We start from the raw sequence: 6041 nt of genomic DNA, 5'->3' as shown, positions 1-6041 counted from the left end.
AAGACATGGAGGTGATCCAGCTTCCCTGGGTAACACAATGCTGGGGATGGTTAATGTGCAGCCAGGGCTGCTGACTCGTGGTCCCGGCCTTTGATCGCAAACCATGCTGTGTGAAACCTCATGAATGGGTGAGGTGTGTCCATCCGGAGTTCAGCTCTGAGGACCAGCTGGAGACCAAGTCAGAAGGGTTTTCCTGGGCAGGCTCTCTGGCCCTCCCCAGCCCCAGGGGCTCTGCTGTGTCCCTGTGATGTCCTGCTCTTCTTCAGTGCCTCCCCCAGCCTGCCCTGCTCAGGGAAATTGGGCGCCTGGGATCTCATCAAAACTCACTTTAATGATGAGGAACTCGCTTCCTCAAATCCTGAGGCCAACTCATGCAAGCCCTCCTCCTCCAGGAAGCATCCCAGAGGTACCATGTCTGTGATACTGAAGAGATCAGCTGGGCAGGAGTTTCTGTACAGTGAATGTGTTACCATTCACACATGTCCTGTGTTTGATGATCAGATCAATCAAACAGCTGTATTGGTAGGGTTTGGGGTTAGTGAGGTCTGGTTGCAGCACCCCATCCACTGGATCCTCTCCCCACCCCTGGCCACCAAAGTCATGAGAATGAAAGCCTGTTCACTGACCCCAGGTGACCACCCCCTCACAAATGGGTGCTCTGGGTCACTGGGGACAGGACCAAGTCCATCAGACCAAGAGTAACTGAGGTGCAGGTCCCATTGACCAGGTCACTGATTTCTTAAACAAGCCTCCAGTGTGCCAGGTACTGTACCAGACCTCAGGGACGCTGTGATGAAGAGCCACTGTCTTCGTCAGCTCGGGTTGGCAGAACAGCACCGCAGTCTAGGTGTTTCAATGATGGACATGCGCTTCTCATAGTCTGGGAGGCTGGAAGTCCAAGATGAAGGAGATGGCAGGTTCTTTTCCTGGTGAGGGCCTGCTTCCTGGCTTGCAGACAACCACCTTCTCTTGGTGTCCTCACGTGGTGGGACGGAGGGGGAGAGGGAAAAGTAAAGAGAGGGAGGACCTGGTCTCTCCCTTCCTCTTCTTAGACACTCATCTCTCCAGGCGGACCTCACTCGCACTGTTTGTTGATGTTCAGTCGCTCAGTCATGTCCCACTCTTTGCAACTCCATGGACTGCAGCACGCCAGGCTTCCCTGTCCTTTGCCATCTCCTGGAGCTTGCTCAAATTCATGTCCATTGAGTCAGTGATGCCATCCAACCATTTCATCCTCTGTCGTCCCCTTTTCCTCCTGCCTTCAATCTTTCCCAGCATCAGGGTCTTTTCTAATGAGTCAGCTCTTCGCATCAGGTTGCCTAAGTATTGGAGCAACTTTGTCTAAACCTAATTCCTATTGCCTCCCAAAGGCTCCATCTCCAAATGCCATCATACTGGGGGTCAGGAATTCAATATACAAATTTGGGGAACACAGTTCAGTCTACAGCAGTCACAGTCCCTGCTCTCGAGTTCATTTTGATACATAGCTTGGAACAATATACAGTTAATCAACAACTAATTCCCAGCCCTGGCTCTCCCAACAAGGTTTTCTTATTTGCCATCTCACTGTGAGCTGTGAACTGGGCAGGACAGAGATATGGGGAGGGGGTGGGGATGGTCAGACTAGTTCACCAAGTCCCCTTGCCAGTGGTTGGTAGGTCCTAGACTTCCTGTTAGCCTCAACCTCTCCCACCTTCACAAGGCTCAGGCTTCTCCAAGGGAGGTCTGGCATCATCAGCTTCAATTTTTAATTCCCTTTCATTTAAAAATAAACTAGGTCAGAGAAAATTTAGGAAGAGGCACGCCATAAAATCAAAGACAAGAAGGTCAGACCTGGCCTCGTGTTTTACAGTTCAAAATGTTCCAGAGCATGCTGAGATTAAAGGCTTGTGTGGGGGAACAGAAAACAACCATGAGTAAATAAATCAGGATCTTCAAAGACTTATTTATAGCCTAACCACAGCCAGGTAAGTGCAAGTCTGCAGTGGGGTTACCCCGGGCCAAGCTTCCAACACACCAGATGAGCTTGGTGGGGTGGGGTTCCAGTAACTGCCTACAGCATCCTTGTGTCCTTTGTTAGGAGCAGCCTGGGAGTTATGACAAATGACTTAGGTACTGGGCAAATGCTTGTCCTTGGCAAGCAGCATGAGCTTCGACTCAGCTGGCCAGATGGCAGCCTTCTTGGGAGAGTGTGGTTCCCCACTGCCCAGCCCCAGAGAGCAGTCCTGGGACCAGAGGAGAAAAGAGAACCAGCAGGGACTTGGCAGGGAGTGCATGGCAGGAGCGGAGCCTCTGCTGAGCTTTTTACTTTTCCTTTTTAAAGTAGTCTGGGTTTGCTAAAGAAATAGCCTTGACCTTTTGGCAAGAGGAGTCCTTGGGGCTGAAAACAGTAGGCTTTTACATGATCCCAGCAGACAGGGGGAAATGAATGATCCCAGCATAGGTTGATCTTTGGGTTAAAAAGAGACCAGAGTCTCCCAGATCTGGAGGGAGAGGGGCCCTAGACCAGTGACGTTCAGAAGACGTTTCTGTGATGATGAAATGTTGTACATCATTTGTATAACAATGTTGTGCCACTCAATGCCATGGCTACCAGCCACGTGTGGTTGTGGAGCACTTAGCTGTAGCTGGTGGGGTGGAGGACCTCAGAAAACATGAATTTTCCATTTTATTTGATTTTAGTTAATTTCAATGTAAAGAGCCACATGTGGCTATTGGACAGTACAGCCCTAGGAATAATGCTCCTATTGAGAAGAAGTAGAAATGTTTTCTCTTGCCCCCATCTCTCACCCCAGTCTAAAAAGAGCTTTCTTTTGTTGTTAGGAATAGTGGATAGATTCTGTTCTGGGGCTAAATTCTGGCCTTAACCATGTAAGCTGGGGGACCTTGGGCAAATCACCTAGGTAGAGTATGTAGTGTGGGTTCCTGGTACACAGCACTCAGTCAATAAATGATTGCTGTTGTCACTTAAAAAATGAACCTCCATGTCTGGCTACTTGCATGGCATTTGTGGAAATGGAAGTCGTACCATGGAAAGAGAAGAAAACATTTTCCCCAAACAGAGCTCAGTTGCCATAGAAATTAGCTGTTATCAAGCAGGCTGCAAGCTTAGGGGTCGAATGGATGTCCTAGGTCACATCTTGGGTTTTAATTTCAAGGAAAGAGAACATGGGAGCAGATTAGAACTCGCGCCCAGAGCCCCACAGCACCATCGTCTCACAGCGCCTCCTGGCCTTTGGAGCCGCGGCTGGGGCTGTAACTTGCCTGCAGTCCCTCGCCCCTTACACATCACATCAGCACACCTGCTGGCCGTGGGCCACCCCCTCCCCCAGGTGAAATTGGCAGACATGCATTCATTCATTCAGCAGACACTGACTGAAGATCTATGATATGCTGGGCTCTTGGGATACAGAGATGTTGAGAACACAGTCCCTGCCTTTTGAAGCTCGTGAGCTGGTGGGAAAACCAAAGTGAGCTAAGTCCCCTTGGAGAGGGAGGTTAGGGATCACCGTCCAGTCTGGGGAGATGGGATGAGCTGATGGAGACCGGTGGCATGGTCACCGAACTGAGTGCAGAAGCGCTGGGGCTGCAGCCCAGAGCTGGGGGAGCCCCAGGATGACCAAGCTGACCTCTGCGAGGGAGCACACGTGTCCAGGGGAGTCACGGGGATCTCTGGTCCAGCCAGTGTGCCCTGGAGGTGGGGGAGGGAGGGAATACAGGGCCCTGGGCAGGACTCAGCTGAGCTGGACATGCCTCACCCAGAGGGGGCTCACGGGCCAGCTGTTCTTGGCTGTGAGCAGCCCAGGCCTTTTTTTTAGGATCCAGAGTCCAGATGTCACCTGAGCCTCGTGGAGTGGTGGGGATCTCCATGCCAGCCCCTGGCCCTGCCTGGACGGAGAAGCGTGACTCTGTTTGCAGAATACTTCCTCGCTGTCATTCTATTGTGCTCACGACAGCACGTGCCAATGGCAGCGGGAGATGTGTGCGGGGGCGTATGTGTATGAAACCAGAGAAGTGAAGTGAGTCAGCAGAAATCACACACACAGGCAGGGCCGAGGAAGGAGGCTTCTCAGACCCCTGGGCATTTCACTGAGAGCAACTTGAGTTTTAGGTGGTGGTGTCTGCCTCCCCCCACCCCCGCGGCTGTGTTCCTTCCCTTTCTATGTTGGTGTAGCTTACCCGGAAATATGGCACAGATGCTAAAAATAAGGGTGACGTCCTCAGGTATATTATTTTGCTTTTGAGAAATCTGGTCATTTCCTAAGTGTTCCCATTTCTCCTGTAGCCTGTGGGAGAGATGAAAGCTGGTCGCTCTGGCAGGTGATGTTTGCAACCAAAGAGAGCTGGGTGGTGTGGCTGTTCACGAACCAAGCTCCACGGGCCAGGTGGGGTGTGGGTGTGGGTTATCGTCAGTGGTTAGAGGGTCCTTTGGTCAATACCATGGGAGATCTACACTTGGCCCTGGAGTAAACATCTGCCCTGGTGGCTTCACGTCTTCGGCTTTCCCAGAATTCCTCCCCCACCCCACCACTGAGTGTATTTGAAATAGCAGTCTCCTTGGGATGTCTCCTCTGGGGAGCTCCACAAACCTCAGTGAGGGGCTACTGGAGCAGCGTGGATGGGGTGGGTCCTTCAGAGGCTGAGAGTGACCCAAGGGGGGACCTGCTGGGATGAACTGGTCCGTGGGGTAAGCTGTGAAAGCTGGTGTCGGGAATGAGGGATTGGTTTTACTCCCAGATGGACCCCCACCTGGAATTCATTTCCCAGGCCCTGGAAGGGACCCTGGATGCCTGCAGGGCTGCGGGGGCCACCTCCTGAGGCTGGGGGGCTCGTGCCTCCCAGGAGCCTTCATCAGGGATGTTGCCACCCCAACAGCCATATCCACGGTCTGCTGTAAGGATCCCTGCCTGGACCTTCCAGAATCCTAGCAGTTTTATCCACCCGGCAGCTACAGAGGGCCAGGGTGGAAAGGGCCAACTGATATTCCTCTGCGTGTGCGCATGCATGCATGCTAAGTCGCTTCAGTCTTGTCTGACTCTTTGTGTCCCCCCCCCCCCGCCCCGCCCACACCCTCCATCCCCCCAGCCAGGCTCCTCTGTCCATGGGATTCTCCAGGCAAGAATATACTGGAGTGAGTTGCCTTGTCCTCCTCCAGGGGATCTCCCTGACCCAGGGATTAAACCTGAGTCTTATGTCTCCTGCATTGGCAGATGGGGTTCTTTACTGCTAGTGCCACCTAGGAAGCCCAGAATGTTCCTCTAGCACTTTTAATTTAAAAAATAATTTTCCTTCTCCAGCCTCAGTTACTTCATCTGTAAAATGTAAATTTGGAGGATTTTCCCCTTTGGGATGAGATTATTCCTTCTGATCCTGGTCAGCACGCTGCTTCTGTTTCTCCGCTGAGGGACCAGGGTGATGCCAAGGAGAGGGAGCTGGGCCTGCCTTTCCACCTGGACTCTGCCTTGTGGAGCAGTGGGGAAGGGGGGATGGGGAGAGGCAGGGGTGGAGTGTCGGCAGAGCCTCTCTGTGTTTCAATTTTATTTTATTTTCCCATCTATGAAATGGGATAATAACACTTGTATAGGTCAGCTGGCACTGGTTATTGGAAGGCTCTTGCAAGATAATACATGGGAAAGGGCTTTGTAATGAGAGAAGTAATGTTTAGGTAAGGTGTATTATTAAGTGACATTTGGAAGCTGGAATTCAGCCCAGCTCTGTCCACACCAGCTGCCTCCTGGGGTGTTACAAGTGACTCTTGCATGGGTGGTCTTTAGCTTGACTGTAATGGCCTCCTTTGTGGGAAGGATGGGATAGTAGGGGAATAAGTGTCTCTTCTATTCCACCCAGGCATCCAGTCATCCAGTCATCCTGATGGCACAACCTGATGGTAGACTGGGCTCTGTCTCCCACCCATGAAGCCCTTGCTCAGAAAGGTTCCCCGGGGGTGGGGGTGGGGGTGGGGCAGCTTCCTGAGTACACACCTTTCTCAGTCTTGCAAGGAAAGGCTTTGTGCCTCCATCGCCCCCAGACCCGGCTTCCCA

The sequence above is a fragment of the Capra hircus genome, chromosome 4 (assembly GCF_001704415.2).
Source record: "Capra hircus breed San Clemente chromosome 4, ASM170441v1, whole genome shotgun sequence".
Lineage (NCBI taxonomy): Eukaryota > Metazoa > Chordata > Mammalia > Artiodactyla > Bovidae > Capra > Capra hircus.
This window is presented reverse-complemented; position numbering follows the sequence as displayed.